The 21,747-nt window shown below is 47.4% G+C and overlaps 1 protein-coding gene across 1 annotated transcript in view; it reads left to right on the plus strand.

Moving 5' to 3' along the window:
• The window catches only part of LOC128949213 (leucine-rich repeat LGI family member 4-like), a gene marked incomplete at its 5' end in the record, with an annotated part of 82,323 nt that overhangs the window by 53,506 nt on the left and 7,070 nt on the right, over positions 1 to 21,747 (plus strand). The gene's annotated exons all lie outside the window — the stretch shown is intronic.

Here is a 21,747-nt window from a genome sequence, read left to right on the forward strand (position 1 = left end):
GTCATGCTGTTATGGAGGTCCATCAAGGTCATGTTAGGTCAGCAGGGTCATGGAGTTATGGGGGTCCATCATCGTTATGGGGTTATGAGGGTCCATCATGGTTATGTGGTTATGGGGTTCCATCAGGGTCATGGGGTTATGGGGGTCCATCGGGGTCATGAGGTTATGGGCGTCCATCAGGGTCATGGGGTGATGTGGTTATGGAGGTCGATCAAGGTCATGGAGTCATGAGGGTATGGTATTCCATCAAGTTCATGAGGTCATGAGGTTATGGGGTTCCATCATGGTTATGGGGTTATGGGGTTCCATCAAGGTTATGGGATTATGGGGTCCATCAGGATCATGGGATCATGGAGTTCCGTCACGGTCATGAGGCCATGTGGTTATGGAGGTCCATCAAGACCATGGGGGGTAACCACGGTCATGGGGTTATGGGTTCCATCAAGGCCATGTGGTTATGGGGGTCCATCAAGGTCATGGGGTTATGGGGGTCCATCAAGGCTATGGGGTTATGGGGTTCCATCAGGGTCATGGGGGTCCATCAAGGTCCTTGGGGTCCATCAAGGTCATGCTGTTATGGAGATCCATCAGGGTCATGGGGTTATGGAGGTCCATCAAGGTCATGTTGGGTCAGCAGGGTCATGGAGTTATGGAGTTCCATGAGGGTCATGGGGTTATGGAGGTCCATCATGGTTATGGTTATGGGGTTATGGGGGTCCATCAGGGTCATGGGGTCATGTGGTTATGGGGTCCATTATGGTCATGAGGTCATGTGGTTATGGGGTTCTATCAAGGTCATGGGTCCATGGAGATCCATCAAGGTCATGTGGTCATGGGGGGTAACCAGGGTCATGGAGTTACGGGGTCCATCAGGGTCATGTGGTTATGGGGGTCCATCAAGGTTATGGGATCATGGGGTTATGGAGGTCCATCACGGTCATGGGTTCGTGGGGTTCCATCAGGGTTATGGGGCCATGTGGTTATGGGGGTCCATCAGGGTCATGGAGGTCCATCAAGGTCATGTTAGGTCATCAGGGTCATGGGGTTATGGAGTTCCATCATGGTCATGGAGTTATGGGGTTCCATCAGGGTCATGGGGTTATGGAGTTCCATCATGGTCATGGAGTTATGGGGTTCCATCAGGGTCATGGGGTTATGGAGTTCCATCATGGTCATGGAGTTATGGGGTTCCATCAGGGTCATGGGGTTATGGAGTTCCATCATGGTCATGTGGTTATGGGGTTCCATCAGGGTCATGGGGGTCCATCAGAGTCATGGGGTTCCATCAAGGTCATGGTGGGTCAGCAGGATCATGGGGTTATGGAGGTCCATCATGGTCATGTGGTTATGGGGGTCCATCAGGGTCATGGAGTGATGTGGTTATGGGGGCTGATCAAGGTCATGGAGTTATGGGGTTCCATCAGGGTCATGGGGTTATGGAGTTCCATCATGGTCATGGAGTTATGGGGTTCCATCAGGGTCATGGGGTTATGGAGTTCCATCATGGTCATGTGGTTATGGGGTTCCATCAGGGTCATGGGGGTCCATCAGAGTCATGGGGGTCCATCAAGGTCATGGTGGGTCAGCAGGATCATGGGGTTATGGAGGTCCATCATGGTCATGTGGTTATGGGGGTCAATCAGGGTCATGGAGTGATGTGGTTATGGGGGCTGATCAAGGTCATGGGGTTATGGGGTTCCATCAGGGTCATGGGGTTATGGGGGTCCATCGGGGTCATGAGGTTATGGGCGTCCATCAGGGTCATGGGGTGATGTGGTTATGGAGGTCGATCAAGGTCATGGAGTCATGAGGGTATGGTATTCCATCAAGTTCATGAGGTCATGAGGTTATGGGGTTCCATCATGGTTATGGGGTTATGGGGTTCCATCAAGGTTATGGGATTATGGGGTCCATCAGGATCATGGGATCATGGAGTTCCGTCACGGTCATGAGGCCATGTGGTTATGGAGGTCCATCAAGACCATGGGGGGTAACCACGGTCATGGGGTTATGGGTTCCATCAAGGCCATGTGGTTATGGGGGTCCATCAAGGTCATGGGGTTATGGGGGTCCATCAAGGCTATGGGGTTATGGGGTTCCATCAGGGTCATGGGGGTCCATCAAGGTCCTTGGGGTCCATCAAGGTCATGCTGTTATGGAGATCCATCAGGGTCATGGGGTTATGGAGGTCCATCAAGGTCATGTTGGGTCAGCAGGGTCATGGAGTTATGGAGTTCCATGAGGGTCATGGGGTTATGGAGGTCCATCATGGTTATGGTTATGGGGTTATGGGGGTCCATCAGGGTCATGGGGTCATGTGGTTATGGGGTCCATTATGGTCATGAGGTCATGTGGTTATGGGGTTCTATCAAGGTCATGGGTCCATGGAGATCCATCAAGGTCATGTGGTCATGGGGGGTAACCAGGGTCATGGAGTTACGGGGTCCATCAGGGTCATGTGGTTATGGGGGTCCATCAAGGTTATGGGATCATGGGGTTATGGAGGTCCATCACGGTCATGGGTTCGTGGGGTTCCATCAGGGTTATGGGGCCATGTGGTTATGGGGGTCCATCAGGGTCATGGAGGTCCATCAAGGTCATGTTAGGTCATCAGGGTCATGGGGTTATGGAGTTCCATCATGGTCATGGAGTTATGGGGTTCCATCAGGGTCATGGGGTTATGGAGTTCCATCATGGTCATGGAGTTATGGGGTTCCATCAGGGTCATGGGGTTATGGAGTTCCATCATGGTCATGGAGTTATGGGGTTCCATCAGGGTCATGGGGTTATGGAGTTCCATCATGGTCATGTGGTTATGGGGTTCCATCAGGGTCATGGGGGTCCATCAGAGTCATGGGGGTCCATCAGAGTCATGGGGGTCCATCAAGGTCATGGTGGGTCAGCAGGATCATGGGGTTATGGAGGTCCATCATGGTCATGTGGTTATGGGGGTCCATCAGGGTCATGGAGTGATGTGGTTATGGGGGCTGATCAAGGTCATGGGGTTATGGGGTTCCATCAGGGTCATGGGGTTATGTGGTGGTGGAGGTCGATCAAGGTAATGGAGTCATGGGGTTATGGGGTTCCATCAAGGCCATGGAGTTATGGGGTCCATCATGGTCATGTGGTTATGGGGCTCCATCAGGGTCGTGGGGATCCATCAAGGTCCTTGGGGTCCATCAAGGTCATGCTGTTATGGAGGTCCATCAAGGTCATGTTAGGTCAGCAGGGTCATGGAGTTATGGGGGTCCATCATCGTTATGGGGTTATGAGGGTCCATCATGGTTATGTGGTTATGGGGTTCCATCAGGGTCATGGGGTTATGGGGGTCCATCGGGGTCATGAGGTTATGGGCGTCCATCAGGGTCATGGGGTGATGTGGTTATGGAGGTCGATCAAGGTCATGGAGTCATGAGGGTATGGTATTCCATCAAGTTCATGAGGTCATGAGGTTATGGGGTTCCATCATGGTTATGGGGTTATGGGGTTCCATCAAGGTTATGGGATTATGGGGTCCATCAGGATCATGGGATCATGGAGTTCCGTCACGGTCATGAGGCCATGTGGTTATGGAGGTCCATCAAGACCATGGGGGGTAACCACGGTCATGGGGTTATGGGTTCCATCAAGGCCATGTGGTTATGGGGGTCCATCAAGGTCATGGGGTTATGGGGGTCCATCAAGGCTATGGGGTTATGGGGTTCCATCAGGGTCATGGGGGTCCATCAAGGTCCTTGGGGTCCATCAAGGTCATGCTGTTATGGAGATCCATCAGGGTCATGGGGTTATGGAGGTCCATCAAGGTCATGTTGGGTCAGCAGGGTCATGGAGTTATGGAGTTCCATGAGGGTCATGGGGTTATGGAGGTCCATCATGGTTATGGTTATGGGGTTATGGGGGTCCATCAGGGTCATGGGGTCATGTGGTTATGGGGTCCATTATGGTCATGAGGTCATGTGGTTATGGGGTTCTATCAAGGTCATGGGTCCATGGAGATCCATCAAGGTCATGTGGTCATGGGGGGTAACCAGGGTCATGGAGTTACGGGGTCCATCAGGGTCATGTGGTTATGGGGGTCCATCAAGGTTATGGGATCATGGGGTTATGGAGGTCCATCACGGTCATGGGTTCGTGGGGTTCCATCAGGGTTATGGGGCCATGTGGTTATGGGGGTCCATCAGGGTCATGGAGGTCCATCAAGGTCATGTTAGGTCATCAGGGTCATGGGGTTATGGAGTTCCATCATGGTCATGGAGTTATGGGGTTCCATCAGGGTCATGGGGTTATGGAGTTCCATCATGGTCATGGAGTTATGGGGTTCCATCAGGGTCATGGGGTTATGGAGTTCCATCATGGTCATGGAGTTATGGGGTTCCATCAGGGTCATGGGGTTATGGAGTTCCATCATGGTCATGTGGTTATGGGGTTCCATCAGGGTCATGGGGGTCCATCAGAGTCATGGGGTTCCATCAAGGTCATGGTGGGTCAGCAGGATCATGGGGTTATGGAGGTCCATCATGGTCATGTGGTTATGGGGGTCCATCAGGGTCATGGAGTGATGTGGTTATGGGGGCTGATCAAGGTCATGGAGTTATGGGGTTCCATCAGGGTCATGGGGTTATGGAGTTCCATCATGGTCATGGAGTTATGGGGTTCCATCAGGGTCATGGGGTTATGGAGTTCCATCATGGTCATGTGGTTATGGGGTTCCATCAGGGTCATGGGGGTCCATCAGAGTCATGGGGGTCCATCAAGGTCATGGTGGGTCAGCAGGATCATGGGGTTATGGAGGTCCATCATGGTCATGTGGTTATGGGGGTCAATCAGGGTCATGGAGTGATGTGGTTATGGGGGCTGATCAAGGTCATGGGGTTATGGGGTTCCATCAGGGTCATGGGGTTATGGGGGTCCATCGGGGTCATGAGGTTATGGGCGTCCATCAGGGTCATGGGGTGATGTGGTTATGGAGGTCGATCAAGGTCATGGAGTCATGAGGGTATGGTATTCCATCAAGTTCATGAGGTCATGAGGTTATGGGGTTCCATCATGGTTATGGGGTTATGGGGTTCCATCAAGGTTATGGGATTATGGGGTCCATCAGGATCATGGGATCATGGAGTTCCGTCACGGTCATGAGGCCATGTGGTTATGGAGGTCCATCAAGACCATGGGGGGTAACCACGGTCATGGGGTTATGGGTTCCATCAAGGCCATGTGGTTATGGGGGTCCATCAAGGTCATGGGGTTATGGGGGTCCATCAAGGCTATGGGGTTATGGGGTTCCATCAGGGTCATGGGGGTCCATCAAGGTCCTTGGGGTCCATCAAGGTCATGCTGTTATGGAGATCCATCAGGGTCATGGGGTTATGGAGGTCCATCAAGGTCATGTTGGGTCAGCAGGGTCATGGAGTTATGGAGTTCCATGAGGGTCATGGGGTTATGGAGGTCCATCATGGTTATGGTTATGGGGTTAGGGGGGTTCATCAGGGTCATGGGGTCATGTGGTTATGGGGTCCATTATGGTCATGAGGTCATGTGGTTATGGGGTTCTATCAAGGTCATGGGTCCATGGAGATCCATCAAGGTCATGTGGTCATGGGGGGTAACCAGGGTCATGGAGTTACGGGGTCCATCAGGGTCATGTGGTTATGGGGGTCCATCAAGGTTATGGGATCATGGGGTTATGGAGGTCCATCACGGTCATGGGTTCGTGGGGTTCCATCAGGGTTATGGGGCCATGTGGTTATGGGGGTCCATCAGGGTCATGGAGGTCCATCAAGGTCATGTTAGGTCATCAGGGTCATGGGGTTATGGAGTTCCATCATGGTCATGGAGTTATGGGGTTCCATCAGGGTCATGGGGTTATGGAGTTCCATCATGGTCATGGAGTTATGGGGTTCCATCAGGGTCATGGGGTTATGGAGTTCCATCATGGTCATGGAGTTATGGGGTTCCATCAGGGTCATGGGGTTATGGAGTTCCATCATGGTCATGTGGTTATGGGGTTCCATCAGGGTCATGGGGGTCCATCAGAGTCATGGGGTTCCATCAAGGTCATGGTGGGCCAGCAGGATCATGGGGTTATGGAGGTCCATCATGGTCATGTGGTTATGGGGGTCCATCAGGGTCATGGAGTGATGTGGTTATGGGGGCTGATCAAGGTCATGGAGTTATGGGGTTCCATCAGGGTCATGGGGTTATGGAGTTCCATCATGGTCATGGAGTTATGGGGTTCCATCAGGGTCATGGGGTTATGGAGTTCCATCATGGTCATGTGGTTATGGGGTTCCATCAGGGTCATGGGGGTCCATCAGAGTCATGGGGGTCCATCAAGGTCATGGTGGGTCAGCAGGATCATGGGGTTATGGAGGTCCATCATGGTCATGTGGTTATGGGGGTCCATCAGGGTCATGGAGTGATGTGGTTATGGGGGCTGATCAAGGTCATGGGGTCATGGGGTTATGTGGTGGTGGAGGTCGATCAAGGTAATGGAGTCATGGGGTTATGGGGTTCCATCAAGGCCATGGAGTTATGGGGTCCATCATGGTCATGTGGTTATGGGGCTCCATCAGGGTCGTGGGGATCCATCAAGGTCCTTGGGGTCCATCAAGGTCATGCTGTTATGGAGGTCCATCAAGGTCATGTTAGGTCAGCAGGGTCATGGAGTTATGGGGGTCCATCATCGTTATGGGGTTATGAGGGTCCATCATGGTTATGTGGTTATGGGGTTCCATCAGGGTCATGGGGTTATGGGGGTCCATCAGGGTCATGAGGTTATGGGCGTCCATCAGGGTCATGGGGTGATGTGGTTATGGAGGTCGATCAAGGTCATGGAGTCATGAGGGTATGGTATTCCATCAAGTTCATGAGGTCATGAGGTTATGGGGTTCCATCATGGTTATGGGGTTATGGGGTTCCATCAAGGTTATGGGATTATGGGGTCCATCAGGATCATGGGATCATGGAGTTCCGTCACGGTCATGAGGCCATGTGGTTATGGAGGTCCATCAAGACCATGGGGGGTAACCACGGTCATGGGGTTATGGGTTCCATCAAGGCCATGTGGTTATGGGGGTCCATCAAGGTCATGGGGTTATGGGGGTCCATCAAGGCTATGGGGTTATGGGGTTCCATCAGGGTCATGGGGGTCCATCAAGGTCCTTGGGTCCATCAAGGTCATGCTGTTATGGAGATCCATCAGGGTCATGGGGTTATGGAGGTCCATCAAGGTCATGTTGGGTCAGCAGGGTCATGGAGTTATGGAGTTCCATGAGGGTCATGGGGTTATGGAGGTCCATCATGGTTATGGTTATGGGGTTATGGGGGTCCATCAGGGTCATGGGGTCATGTGGTTATGGGGTCCATTATGGTCATGAGGTCATGTGGTTATGGGGTTCTATCAAGGTCATGGGTCCATGGAGATCCATCAAGGTCATGTGGTCATGGGGGGTAACCAGGGTCATGGAGTTACGGGGTCCATCAGGGTCATGTGGTTATGGGGGTCCATCAAGGTTATGGGATCATGGGGTTATGGAGGTCCATCACGGTCATGGGTTCGTGGGGTTCCATCAGGGTTATGGGGCCATGTGGTTATGGGGGTCCATCAGGGTCATGGAGGTCCATCAAGGTCATGTTAGGTCATCAGGGTCATGGGGTTATGGAGTTCCATCATGGTCATGGAGTTATGGGGGTCCATCAGGGTCATGGGGTTATGGAGTTCCATCATGGTCATGGAGTTATGGGGTTCCATCAGGGTCATGGGGTTATGGAGTTCCATCATGGTCATGGAGTTATGGGGTTCCATCAGGGTCATGGGGTTATGGAGTTCCATCATGGTCATGTGGTTATGGGGTTCCATCAGGGTCATGGGGGTCCATCAGAGTCATGGGGGTCCATCAGAGTCATGGGGGTCCATCAAGGTCATGGTGGGTCAGCAGGATCATGGGGTTATGGAGGTCCATCATGGTCATGTGGTTATGGGGGTCCATCAGGGTCATGGAGTGATGTGGTTATGGGGGCTGATCAAGGTCATGGGGTTATGGGGTTCCATCAGGGTCATGGGGTTATGTGGTGGTGGAGGTCGATCAAGGTAATGGAGTCATGGGGTTATGGGGTTCCATCAAGGCCATGGAGTTATGGGGTCCATCATGGTCATGTGGTTATGGGGCTCCATCAGGGTCGTGGGGATCCATCAAGGTCCTTGGGGTCCATCAAGGTCATGCTGTTATGGAGGTCCATCAAGGTCATGTTAGGTCAGCAGGGTCATGGAGTTATGGGGGTCCATCATTGTTATGGGGTTATGAGGGTCCATCATGGTTATGTGGTTATGGGGTTCCATCAGGGTCATGGGGTTATGGGGGTCCATCAGGGTCATGAGGTTATGGGCGTCCATCAGGGTCATGGGGTGATGTGGTTATGGAGGTCGATCAAGGTCATGGAGTCATGAGGGTATGGTATTCCATCAAGTTCATGAGGTCATGAGGTTATGGGGTTCCATCATGGTTATGGGGTTATGGGGTTCCATCAAGGTTATGGGATTATGGGGTCCATCAGGATCATGGGATCATGGAGTTCCGTCACGGTCATGAGGCCATGTGGTTATGGAGGTCCATCAAGACCATGGGGGGTAACCACGGTCATGGGGTTATGGGTTCCATCAAGGCCATGTGGTTATGCGGGTCCATCAAGGTCATGGGGTTATGGGGGTCCATCAAGGCTATGGGGTTATGGGGTTCCATCAGGGTCATGGGGGTCCATCAAGGTCCTTGGGGTCCATCAGGGTCATGCTGTTATGGAGATCCATCAGGGTCATGGGGTTATGGAGGTCCATCAAGGTCATGTTGGGTCAGCAGGGTCATGGAGTTATGGAGTTCCATGAGGGTCATGGGGTTATGGAGGTCCATCATGGTTATGGTTATGGGGTTATGGGGGTCCATCAGGGTCATGGGGTCATGTGGTTATGGGGTCCATTATGGTCATGAGGTCATGTGGTTATGGGGTTCTATCAAGGTCATGGGTCCATGGAGATCCATCAAGGTCATGTGGTCATGGGGGGTAACCAGGGTCATGGAGTTACGGGGTCCATCAGGGTCATGTGGTTATGGGGGTCCATCAAGGTTATGGGATCATGGGGTTATGGAGGTCCATCACGGTCATGGGTTCGTGGGGTTCCATCAGGGTTATGGGGCCATGTGGTTATGGGGGTCCATCAGGGTCATGGAGGTCCATCAAGGTCATGTTAGGTCATCAGGGTCATGGGGTTATGGAGTTCCATCATGGTCATGGAGTTATGGGGTTCCATCAGGGTCATGGGGTTATGGAGTTCCATCATGGTCATGGAGTTATGGGGTTCCATCAGGGTCATGGGGTTATGGAGTTCCATCATGGTCATGGAGTTATGGGGTTCCATCAGGGTCATGGGGTTATGGAGTTCCATCATGGTCATGGAGTTATGGGGTTCCATCAGGGTCATGGGGTTATGGAGTTCCATCATGGTCATGGAGTTATGGGGTTCCATCAGGGTCATGGGGTTATGCGGTTCCATCATGGTTATGTGGTTATGGGGGTCCATCAGGCTCAAGGGGTTATGGGATTCTATCAAAGTCATGGGGTCATGGGGTTCCATCAGGGTCATGGGGTTATGGGGGTCCATCATGGTCATGGGGTTATGGAGGTCTAACAGGGTCATGTGGTTATGGGGGTCCATCAGGGTTATGGGGTTATGGAGGTACAGCAAGGTTATGAGGTTATGGGGTTCCATCAAGGTCATGGAGTCATGAGGTTATGGGGTTCCATAAAGGCCATGTGGTTATGGGGTTCCATCAGGGTTATGGGGTCATGTGGTTATGGGGGTCCACCAGGGTCATGGGGTTATGGAGGTCCATCAGGGTCATGGTGGGTCAGCAGGGTCATGGAGTTATGGGGTTCATCAAGGTCATGTGGTTATGGGGGTCCATCAAGATCATTGTGGGTCAGCAGGATCATGTGGCTATGGGGGTCCATCAGGGTTATGTGGTTATGGGGGTCCATCAGGGTTATGTGGTTATGGGCGTCCATCAAGGCCATGTGGTCATGGAAGGTCAGCAGGGTCATGTGGTTATGGGAGTCCATCATGGTTATGGGATTTTGGGGTGCCATCATGGTCATGGAGTTCCATCAAGGTCATGCGGTCATGGGGTTCCATTAAGATCATGTGGTCAAGGGGGGTCACCAGGCTCATGTGGGACCACCATGGTCATGATGGTCACCACATGGCCACGGGGGCCAACTGGGGTCACATGAGCCACCTCTGACCCCCTGACCCCATGTGCAGGTGGGTGATGGTGCTGGGAGGGCTCCAACCCAACCCAAACACCCCATGGTCCCACTGCGAACCCCATGATCCCATCACCCATCCCATGGTCCCACCACCACCCCATGGTCCCACCACCCATCCCATGGTCCCATCATCACCCATCCCATGGTCCCACCACCACCCCATGGTCCCATCACCACCCCATGGTCCCACCACCCATCCCATGGTCCCACCACCCATCCCATGGTCCCAGCACCCATCCCATGGTCCCACCACCCATCCCATGGTCCCACTGCGGACCCCATGATCCCATCACCCATCCCATGGTCCCACCACCACCCCATGGTCCCACCACCCATCCCATGGTCCCATCATCACCCATCCCATGGTCCCACTGCGGACCCCATGGTCCCACCACCCATCCCGTGGTCCCATCAGACATCCCATGATCCCACCACCGCCCCATGGTCCCAGCACCCACCCCATGGTCCCACCACTGACCCCAAAACCCACCCCAAATCAACCCAACCAACCCAACCCATCCCAACCCACCCCATCCCATGCCAACCCAACCATGTCATGGTCCCAGCACCTACTCCATGGTCCAACTGCTGACCCAACCCCATGTCCAGGCGATGGCGCTGGGAAGGCTCCAACCCAAGACAACCCAACTCAACCCAACCATGGTCCTACCACCATCCCATGACCCCATCACTGACCCCACGGTCCCACCACTGACCCCATGGTCCCACCACCATCTCATGACCCCACACCCCCCTGGTGCCCAGGTGATGCGCTGGGAGGGCTCCAACCCGTCCCAACCCAACCCATGCCATGGTCCCACCACCATCCCATGACCCATCATCCACCCCATGGTCCCACCACTGATCTCATGACCCCATGATCCCACCATCCACCCCACGGTCCCATCACCATCTCATGGTCCCACCATCCACCCCATGGTCCCATCACCATCTCATGGTCCGTCCTCGTGCACAGGTGATGCGCTGGGAGGGCGCCAACCCAACCCAACCCAACGCAACCCAACCCAACTCATCCCATCCCATGGTCCCACCATCATCCCATGATTTCACCACCCATGCCATGGTCCCACCACCCATCCCCTGACCCCACCACTGATCCCCTGACCCCACCACTGATCCCCTGACCCCACCACCATCTCATGACCCCACCACCATCTCATGACCCCCCCACCACACCCAGGCGATGCGCTGGGAGGGCTCCAACCCAACCAAACCCAACCAACCCAACTCAACTCAACCCAACCTAACCCAACCCAACCATGCCATGGTCCCACCACCATCCCATGACCCATCATCCATCCCATGGTCCCACCACTGACTCTACCATGTCCAGGTGATGCCCTGGGGGCATTCCAACCCAACCTGACCCAACCCAACCCAACCCAATGAACCCACCCCATGGTCCCACCACTGGTCTCATGACCCCATTGTCCCACCACCCATCCCATCGTTCCACCAGCCATCCCATGGTCCCACCACCCATCCCATTGTTCCACCACCCACCCCATGACCCCACCACCATCTCATGGTCCCCCCTGGTGCCCAGGTGATGCGCTGGGAGGGCTCCAACCCAACCCAAACCAATCCAATCCAATCCAACCACCCCATGGTCCCACCAACCACCCCATGGTCCCACCACTGATCTCATGACCCCACCCACATCCAGGTGATGCATTGGGAGGGCTCCAACCCAACCTTTTTTTTCCTAATAGAGCCAAAAAGATTCCTCTGCTTCTAATACTCTTTGTGAATAAAAACAGCTATCTACCTCTGTCCCTATGTTTCAGATGAGCTAAGAAAAACCAAAAGCTCTTTTTCTGTTTCATCTTTACTGACAGAAAAAAACTATCTTTAACAAAAAAATTTTCATTATCTCACTCTGTCTGAAGTGCCAGGTAAGATACAGATGGGAATTCAATGTTCAGCTTGCTCACCAGTCAAGGGTCACAATTTATGGTTTTCTCCTTCTCTTTATGAGTGGTTCTAAAGCTGTTGAATGAAATTCCCCAGCTACATCAGCATTGGTATGAAAAAAAAATACCAAAAGAAAGTTTCCACAAAATAACAAACACATCTCTTTTCTCAAACCATACTTTCCTGACTATATGCAGCCAACACAGAAATAACATAAAAACTTATTTCAAGTTAATAAGAACTTTGACAATTTTATTGGCTTCCACATAGCAGCAAGTCTAAAGGATGTAACTGCAGAAAATCCCAAGACTTCTGTGAAAAAAGGGGGGGATGATTTTGTTAGAAGTGTTAATGCACACCTTACCTGCTTTCATGAGTGCTTGCATTCTTAAAAAACAAGATTACAAAGGCTAGATATGCCTAGATAAAAATCCCAGCTGGCAAAGTCTACACTTGCAGCCTCAAACCAACACACAGGAATCCAACTGAGCACTGCATTTGATTTACTGCACGAGATTGAGAACATATCTTAATACAAATCCCTGCCAATATTATATTCCTTGCAATAGCATATTTCATACTCTTTTTCCAAATCTAATTTTTAAAGACTTACATAATCCTTCAACTTCCTTTTGGATATTAGCCTCTGTTCTGCTGCTTTTATTGGCTATTCAGCCTACACTTAAATATCTCTGTGCCTTACATTAAATATTTTTATCCATCCTCACTGTTTGTACCCTGCAGACATCTGCAGCCTATTGCTTTCTGCTTTGGTCATCATTACTTACTGCATTCTTTAGCCTTTATTTTTTCATTTTTTTCCTCAGATGTTTCCTGACTATTCTGGTCTCTAAGCACTCTCCAAATATTTCTAATCTAGTAGTGAAGAACTGAGCACAATCTTGCTAGCAATCTCCTCAGTCAGTAAGATGAAGTACTTCACTACTGATGTAAAATATTTTTCATAGTCTGTTTGAACTTAAATTCAGCTTACATTACAAACTTAGATACATTTTAGTGTTCATCTTGTTTTAGGAGAGTCTCAGGATTACCATTTTCAACATTTCTGTTACCTTTAACAATGGCAGTGGGAAAGGACAAGGGATAAGAGGAACATCTTGCAGCATAAAATAACATTTTTTACAGAAATGCAGAATTGATTTTCAGCCTCCTTTTGAGTGCCATTAGCACTCTATTGAAGACAACTCAGAGGTATCTTTAGTCCAAGTCCACTTTAAAATGGAGAAGAGACACCTGGCTTATTCCTAGGATAGCTAACACTAAAAGGCAAATAACGGGAACTTCAGGAAGAGCTGTGGCTTATCAGTTCCACAAAAATGCAACCAGTATTTCTAAACCAAATCAAACCTGTCTCCTCTGGAGAGCCTTTGTCATGTGGATTTACTGACCTGTGTTGGAATGGATTTGAGGAGTATTCTTCTGCACAGTCACAGGCTTTTTTATTTCTCCTCACCACTGTTTCTATTTTCAAATGGATTGCAGTATAATTTCTGCAATATAAAGTGGTTTTAAATTTAATTTATTACTTATCTCAGATATGAAGCTACACTTTAAGGAGCAACAGTAATTCATCTCCAGAACTGCAAAGTGAAAGAAGGAATCTCCTAAAGAGTAACTACTTCTAAAAATTGGTCGTAAGGTTTTTATGGTCTGTGCACAGAAAATAAACTGGAATTGGAAATAGATAGGGAATTGTTATTCCATGAGGGGCTACACATAAACTGCCAACCAACTGCTTTTCCTTCACGTGGTTTTGTAAGCATGGTCACCTAGAATCAGTCATGTCATTGCACTGCCCTTCCAGGCTGAACAGGAGAAGCAAGGCCACTTCCCATGCTGCTGTACTGTGAAGGAAACAAATGAATTAGGAGTCCCACTGGATTAGGACTTCCACTCTCGTTTCTGTCTCCTCGCCAGACTGCGCCCCCTGATGTGACTGAAGAGCAGGAGGGAGGAAGGCTCACTTTTGCTATCATGTTTTACAGTTAATGGCTTTGATTTCTAGATCTGTCTGCAGTTTGGTTTTTATTTGTTGGCCGTGAAAGTTTTATTCTGTTCTGTTAGCAGCAGGAAGCGGATAGCTAACTTGTCACTGAAAAAGCCCAGAATAAATCTTGCAGCAGCCACTCGTACACTGCTGCTGAATCAGGGCAGCTCTGCAGGAAGCTGTAATGCATTATTATTGTTTGTATTATTGAGGTGCTCGCTGAACAAGAAGAGCCTCTGACCAACAGAACTCACAATCCAAGGAAAGAGAGGGACTGACAGGACAGCAGCTCGTGTTTCCATGGCCAGATGGATCAACCCAACCACTGCAGAGTTTACGTTATGCTGACAACACTCAAAGTCTGCAGAATCACCTGCATTTTTATATTTTTCACATGCCCATGAAAATACTCACCTGCATTCCTAAAGTGTGTATTTTTCAGTACACAGAGGAAGACAGACTTTGCTAACCGTGTGGCTGTGAAGCAAGAATTACCTCAGTGCAGGCTGGCACACTGGGTGGACAAAAGCTTTTCTTATGGATTTCTTTGCACAGGAAGCCTTATGCTCAAGAGTAAATATATCTCTACATAATATAGCAAGTCAAGGGAAAAACCAGAAACAGCATTACCAAGTATTCAGTTAGATCACTTGATCTCAGGTGAGTGTCATTCCTTAAGTTTCATTTAAAAGAGCTCTTGAATCTGAAAACTCCATTGAGAACAGGAAAACACCATTGTCACATTAAGCCTATGGATAGCAAAGTGCTCACCACCACAGAGAAATATGGGGAATTTAGAAATCAAAACAAATTACTCTGATTTTCTGGAAAGATGCAAATGACTGAACCCACACTGCACACCATCTTACTTGGTAAAGCACCAGCAGATCTACAGAAGCCACGATTTCCTTTGGTTCTATCCTGAAGAAACCAAGGAGTGTATAACTAATAGTCAGATCAGGTGCTGGGGTACAAGAGCTTGAAGCAAATCAGCCTCTTTGCCCTCAAAGACCTCATGGGATTTACTATGCCAAGAAACACTTTCTGCAGTCTCTCTGACAATAAAAAACTGCAACTCAAATTCATTTTTCTTCTCTTAGCTACCTGCCACTGAATTTATAACAGCAGGAGATGGTGCAATCCTTGACATATTGCTGTCTCAAGACTCAGGTCTGCATTAAACATTTTTAGGTTTTCATGTACAGCGTCAGAGCATTACAATTAAAAACCAAACCAAACAAAAAAACTCCATCAGATTCAGTTACTCCAGTACTGCAAAACTAAACAGAGGGGAAAAAATACAGAAATTCATTTTTCAAAGAAAACCAAACACAAAATACCTGATGAAACAAACAAGAATTTCATCAAAAGCAGAACTAATGGAAACCACCGAATTTACAGGAATGAGGGCTGCAATCCCAAAACTGCATGCATGATTTTTGTCATAATCCACCATGGGTAAACTGCTAAATTAAACTCAGCACCAAGCTTATTCCATGGATTTGGAGGTGTCCAGCTCACACAGGTGCAGAACAGGAGGAAGAGGTGCACGAGGAATTACCAGCATTGCTCTGGCAGCCGTAGAAGTGTCACAGTCAGAGCAGAACCAGCACACCTGCATCCCTGTGACCCCTCTGCAGTCCTCTTGCTTTGGGAGAGGATTTTTATCATGCTTTCAACTTCAAACATCAGTATGATTTTAACAGAAAGAGCTGGGCTCTATTGAGCAGCAGTTGTGTTCATCTTACTAGACTAAAATTCACAGAGGCTGGCACATAAACCAAACTGCTTTTAGAAGTTAGATGTTATGGAGACTGACTGGTAGAATGTACTATATGCTGGTAGCAGCCCATAAAATATGTAAGACAATTTTTAGAACTTTTTTTTTAATTCTATCTCTCTACTGTCTCACAGTGTGCAATATTCCACACTACTACAGCTGACACAATATGCTCAAGTAAACCAGTCTCGCTAGGGCATCAGACAGCCACAGAGATATCCCAGTCAGTCATTTTCCTTCTCCTTGGCACTTCTGAAGAACTGAATGCACTTTTTACCTGCTATTTCCAACAAGTGAGTAAGAAACAGCTTAGGAGCTTCAGGTCAAATTAAGGAAGAAGGTATGCACACACACAGCAGACACATTCCACAATGGTATACAGGTATTACAGCTAACCAACTGGGAACCCAGAATGATTTAGCACAACAGAAGTTCATCATCATTAATGTCTCATGTAATTTAAAGATGTGATTAAAAAGATTTTTTAACGTCCCCGAAGCAAAGATTTATGGCTCAGTGGTTCTGCAGCTGACACATGTGATGACACATCTGTCATTTCTTTCTGATAACCTTCTACGTGATCCTACAGATAAAGAAGCAATCAACTTAGAGAGTTAGACTTCCTCCTGTGACAGGGACCATCCTTTGTCTTGACAATTCAAGCTTTCTGCCTGAACCTTTTAGTCCTTCTGCCTTAACACAATATATAGAGAAAATTCTGTTCCAAGGAAAATATTTAGGTCATTCTTGTGCACAAAAAGCTGAACAGCCGAATGACTGCACTTTTAAAATTTACAGCCAAGTGGTCTGCTTTGCCTTGGGAAGTTCTGGTTCCTTTCCATGCATGCTGCAGAGGGTGAAAAGATACTTAATGGGTTTTAAAAAACTGCAATAATTTAAGCAGTGGTGAGTAATGTGGATGAATTTAATACAGGGAATATACAATTAGCTCTTAGTGGGGAAATCTGTTATTAAACAGAACTATATGAAACAAAAGGTTAGGCCACCAATGTGACTAAGAAAGCAACAAAGAAGCGACAGCACTGGCTATGGAAAATGGAAGAGGACTGATCCAACCAAATACAAATGTTTATATTTGATGGCAGGCACTCTGGAAACAATTTATGAACAAGGCCACATACTTTTAAGGTGCAATTCACTTAACCAGGGCCTCCCTGAAGATCAGCTGTTTTTCTGTGTTTATGTCTACTGTGGGAATTTACAGGAGTAGCTCCATTAGAGGAGTCTGCCTTATAAACCTCAACATGCAGGCGAGATGAGAGACTGGATGGAGACTGAAGGGCTAGGAACTGATTCCTTTTGGCTGCACCCTCTCCATTAGCAGAACAACGTTTATCACAGCTCTTTTCTCCAGTGCTAGTGCTGGGAGACTGCAGCCTGAGCCTTGTACTGCCCACTGCCATGCACACGTACACCAACAGATGCACCGCCCAGGCACTCCCAAACCAGAATGATACATAAGGATCTATCAGCCCCTTCCAACAATGGATATGGTTAATATGAAGATTTTTCCTTGGCAATTATAAAGAATAACTACAGGTAGAGAAAAAGGTTAGGCTTACCTGAAGAGATCCCCATCCTGACTTCAATTCAGTTTCTTTTGAAAAGCACACAAAGGACCAGGCAGTCAAGAGGAGCTCAAACAGCTAATTATTAGGACAAAATAATTTGGTAGTGTTCTAATTTTTCATTTGAAAAACGTGATTAACTTTCAAGGAACTCCAGCAAGTGCACATACTGGGGAACTGAAGGGAAAGGTGGAAAGGTGCATGGCCTAGATCACCAGCACAGATTAACTGTCATCAGGAGAAAAACCCACATTTAATTTCCCCTCTTTCATCATCTGCTTCTCCCTTGAAAAATCTCAATGCTTTACAGTAATAAAAATTTCACCAAGAGTAACTCTAACAAAAGAAGATATTAAATTAGTAGACTGTCAGCCAGGACAATCACGGTCTATTAAGATAAACTTATTCTGTGGATATCTAGATAGATTTCTCTCTGTATGTCCATTTAAATGAATTATTTGCATGGCACATGCTCTTAAGTCTTTCTAAAAGAAACAAGGAAAATAAAATACAACATTGTCACAGCCTAATGGTCCCTCCTGCCAGACAGACAATAGGAGAGAAAAAACCACTGAAAAATGAATGTTGAGTTGATTATTACCAAGCTTATTTTCAAAGTGGGAGGCAATTAGACCATGGAAACATTCTCTTCCATTATCTCTATTTTACCAGAGGAAGATAAAGTACATAAATATAAGGATGGATGGTAATTGTTGATGCACAGTGACAGCTACTCCTTATCTCACATCGAAGAACTGTGTTCCATCAGCCCAGCTGTTACACACAGACTGGCAAGTCTCTCACAGGTACTTATTCAAAGAATCTCAACCACTGTTTCAAGTTGTTGGGGTCCTCCTTGTTTTGTTTGTAATTGAAGAAGCTGTGGTGAAACTAGAATAAACTTAATCTGCTGTTTAACAAAACAAAGCATTTACAACAGAATTTAGGTGGATAAACGAAGTTTGTAAAACATTTTCAGAAGGACTCTTTACACTTGTGTTCCTGACACTACAGGTACTCCAGCTGAAGTAGCACCACTTTGCCTCCTCTTTAGAGGTACAGAAGACACTCATTTTGGAAAGCCTGCTTTTAATCTGACTTCTTATGAGCTCAATATATAACACTGCTAAAATATTACCACTAAACCTTATAATAGTAATTTTTTTATGTACTTAACTCCAATTCACATAGTTTAAAGGAGAGAGGAGTTAAGCTTTAATGGGTTAAGCCCTCACATATTAATTATCCTGGCCACTCTGGAAATCTATTTTAGTTATCTAAAGAAGAAATTCCTTTGAAACCATGATCTTACATGCAGTCAGGATCTCTCTCCTTGGAGAGAGATCTCACCTCTCTCCAGGTGCACTCAAAAGGCACCTGGCCATGGCCCAGCTTGAGCAGGGGGTTTAGAGCAGATGACCACCTGAGTTTTGCTACTGGTTCTGCATTAACCATCCAGTTTCTGAACTCCATCCTATCCACAGAGCAGCCAGAACCAACCCTAGAGGTCTTGTGGCTCTTGGGAGACTCCTGAAGTTTCAGATTGATTAGCATTAATAGAATACTGGTAGAAACACTCACCTGACTCTCCCCCAGCTCACAGCCCTAGCAGCTGTTGAGTATACCCAGAAAATATTATCAAGGAGATATGTCAAACAAAATTAAATCACAAAAGACAATCCTCCTTAATTCTGTAGTGCCAGTAGTTAAAATGTAAGCTTGGTGGAAATGAGCAAATCTCGAGTACTGAAAGGATACAAAGTCTACATTTAGAACCTCTTTTCACACTAGTAGCACCCAATTCTCCATCACAGTCACTGCAGCAAAACTCAGTAAAACTCCTGTTTAATGAGATGTCATTTATCTGCAAATACACTTTACAATCATGTATTTCCAACTACTGCAAATTGATTTTGTTTCATTCCTTCCACACGTCATTGTGCCACCAAGGATAACTCCTTTGATATTAATAGTAATGAAGATGCATTGCATCTGACAGCCCTAACAACATGTTTAATACAACATTTTAACTACAAGTAGATGAAGAATCCGAAGGGAACGCTTTTTTTAGGTTCCATTGTTTCAGAACACAGTCCTGTATAAAAGAAATTATCCTACTTAAAAGTTATTTCCACTTTGATATAACTTCTATTTAACTTGACAGTTTTATTTTGGCAAGATTGCTTTCTGACATACTGCAAATTATTTTCCCAAACAATATGGTTTATCCTTCTGTACCTGCTGTAATCAAATTTGTCTCAATAGTCTCCTGTTTCTGGTATATAACTCTGGCAATTTAATACCCTAACTTATTTTAAAATGACAACCCTAAGGTGTCACTTACAAAGAGAAACAATACAAAACATCCTGTCTCCGACTGCTGCTGCACAACACAGTGATGGATTTATTCAGGCTTTGTTTCACTCACTTTGTTACCAGAAAGTGGTGCTGCTGGAGAACAACACACGCTCTGCCAGAGATGTTTGTCAGATCTGACCCTTTTCCTGCAACCTGAGTTTGCATTTAGCAGACTCTCCAAGCATGCTCCCTTATCTAATTCAAACGCTGCCATTGTACTCTCCACAGGAAAACCATTTAGGAAGCTTCACCTTGATTTCTGTTCTCTCCCACCTGATTTGTTTGCCTAAGGAAAGCACCAACTCAACAAGGAGGCAAATCTCATTTACAATTGCATGTACAGAGGATGTTTCGGAAAAGAGCGTATGCCGCAATTTTAAAGCAAATTAAAAGTTGAACTGCAGGGTCGAGCCTTTTGTTTAAGGAAGCACTGTATGCAGAGCTGCTGTAGCTTGACATGTATAGTAACACTGAAAAAACCCAAAAACATGGTTAAAAATGAAACAAAAATAACCCACTGCACGCGGTGCTGTCCTCGTCTTTCCTTCTTGCAGTTCCTCATTCCACTAACCAAGTTCTAAGAAAACATTCTCCCTTATTTTTAGCACAAATAGGGCAACAATCACTATGATACAGATTATTGGCTTCTAGACCAAGTTAAGAAAGGCGACCACCTACTACCTGATTTGGGACAACACTCCCCCCAAAAAGCACAGCAGAAATACTTACAGGAAGAAATAATGTTAAGATGTTAGCGCTACTGACCAACAACTATCACCTCACTTGAACAGCACAAGAGAGTGGAAAAGGACCTTCAGGAATGCACAACTCTAAACATAAAAATGGAAATTGTCAAGTCATTTAGTGACAGAATGAGCATTTAAGACCATGAATAACACAAACCCTCCTTGCAAGCAAGTGCCATAAAACAGAGATGAAGAGGTGAAATGCTGCAAGCAACTCCTGACATCCCAAACTATTTCAAACAGCCAGTAACCCTGTCCACTCTTCAAAGTTTATGCTGACATTTATTGTTGCTGACTGCATTTACCTCCTGCTTGTAAAACTCTCAACACGTGCATTAAATATGAACAGCTCCAGGGTGGAGCCCTGAAGTTCCAAGTATGAACAACTACCCACTTTCAGATTAAAAAAATCACGTTGCTGTAATGACCATTATTTTGTGCACATACTTTACCTGCACATCGTTGGTGTTCATCCTTGTTCCATCCTTGCCAACGAAGATATCGTCTATGTCAACCAGAATGTACCTATCCAAGGACAGTGTGAGCTTCTTTCCAGAGAGGAAAGAGATGGCATCTATGAAAATCAGCTTGTGCAGCCAAAAATTCAAGTTATTGCCGAAAAGGACTCGTTGAATCCCATCGTGGAGCCCCAAGTCATGAATTACTGTGGCATAGAGAGCAGCAGGGAGAGAAAGGTTTTCTGGCGTCTTTACTTTTGCAAATATCACTGGTTGATAAGTTGTGTGATTAATCTGGAAAACAGCCCAGTCATTTCCAAGCAAGGGCCTCTTCTCAAGCTTAGAAGGTTTAGTCACATGGAGCAGTGGGGAATGAGGGTTAATGCAACAGTCCTTAATACCCAGATTGCTGTGGACATGGAAAGGAAAACCCTTCCACTGAAAGCTCTGCAAGCTGTTCTCACTGCCTTTGTGAAATGCGATCACACCCACACCATACTCTATGCAGTACTTATCTAGAAGGCCTCTGTTCCACGAGTCCATGTTCACGTACTTA

Source organism: Melozone crissalis, unplaced genomic scaffold (assembly GCF_028551555.1).
Source record: "Melozone crissalis strain CALT ecotype California unplaced genomic scaffold, PUWL_Pcris_2 ptg000205l_1, whole genome shotgun sequence".
Classification (NCBI taxonomy): Eukaryota; Metazoa; Chordata; class Aves; order Passeriformes; family Passerellidae; genus Melozone; species Melozone crissalis.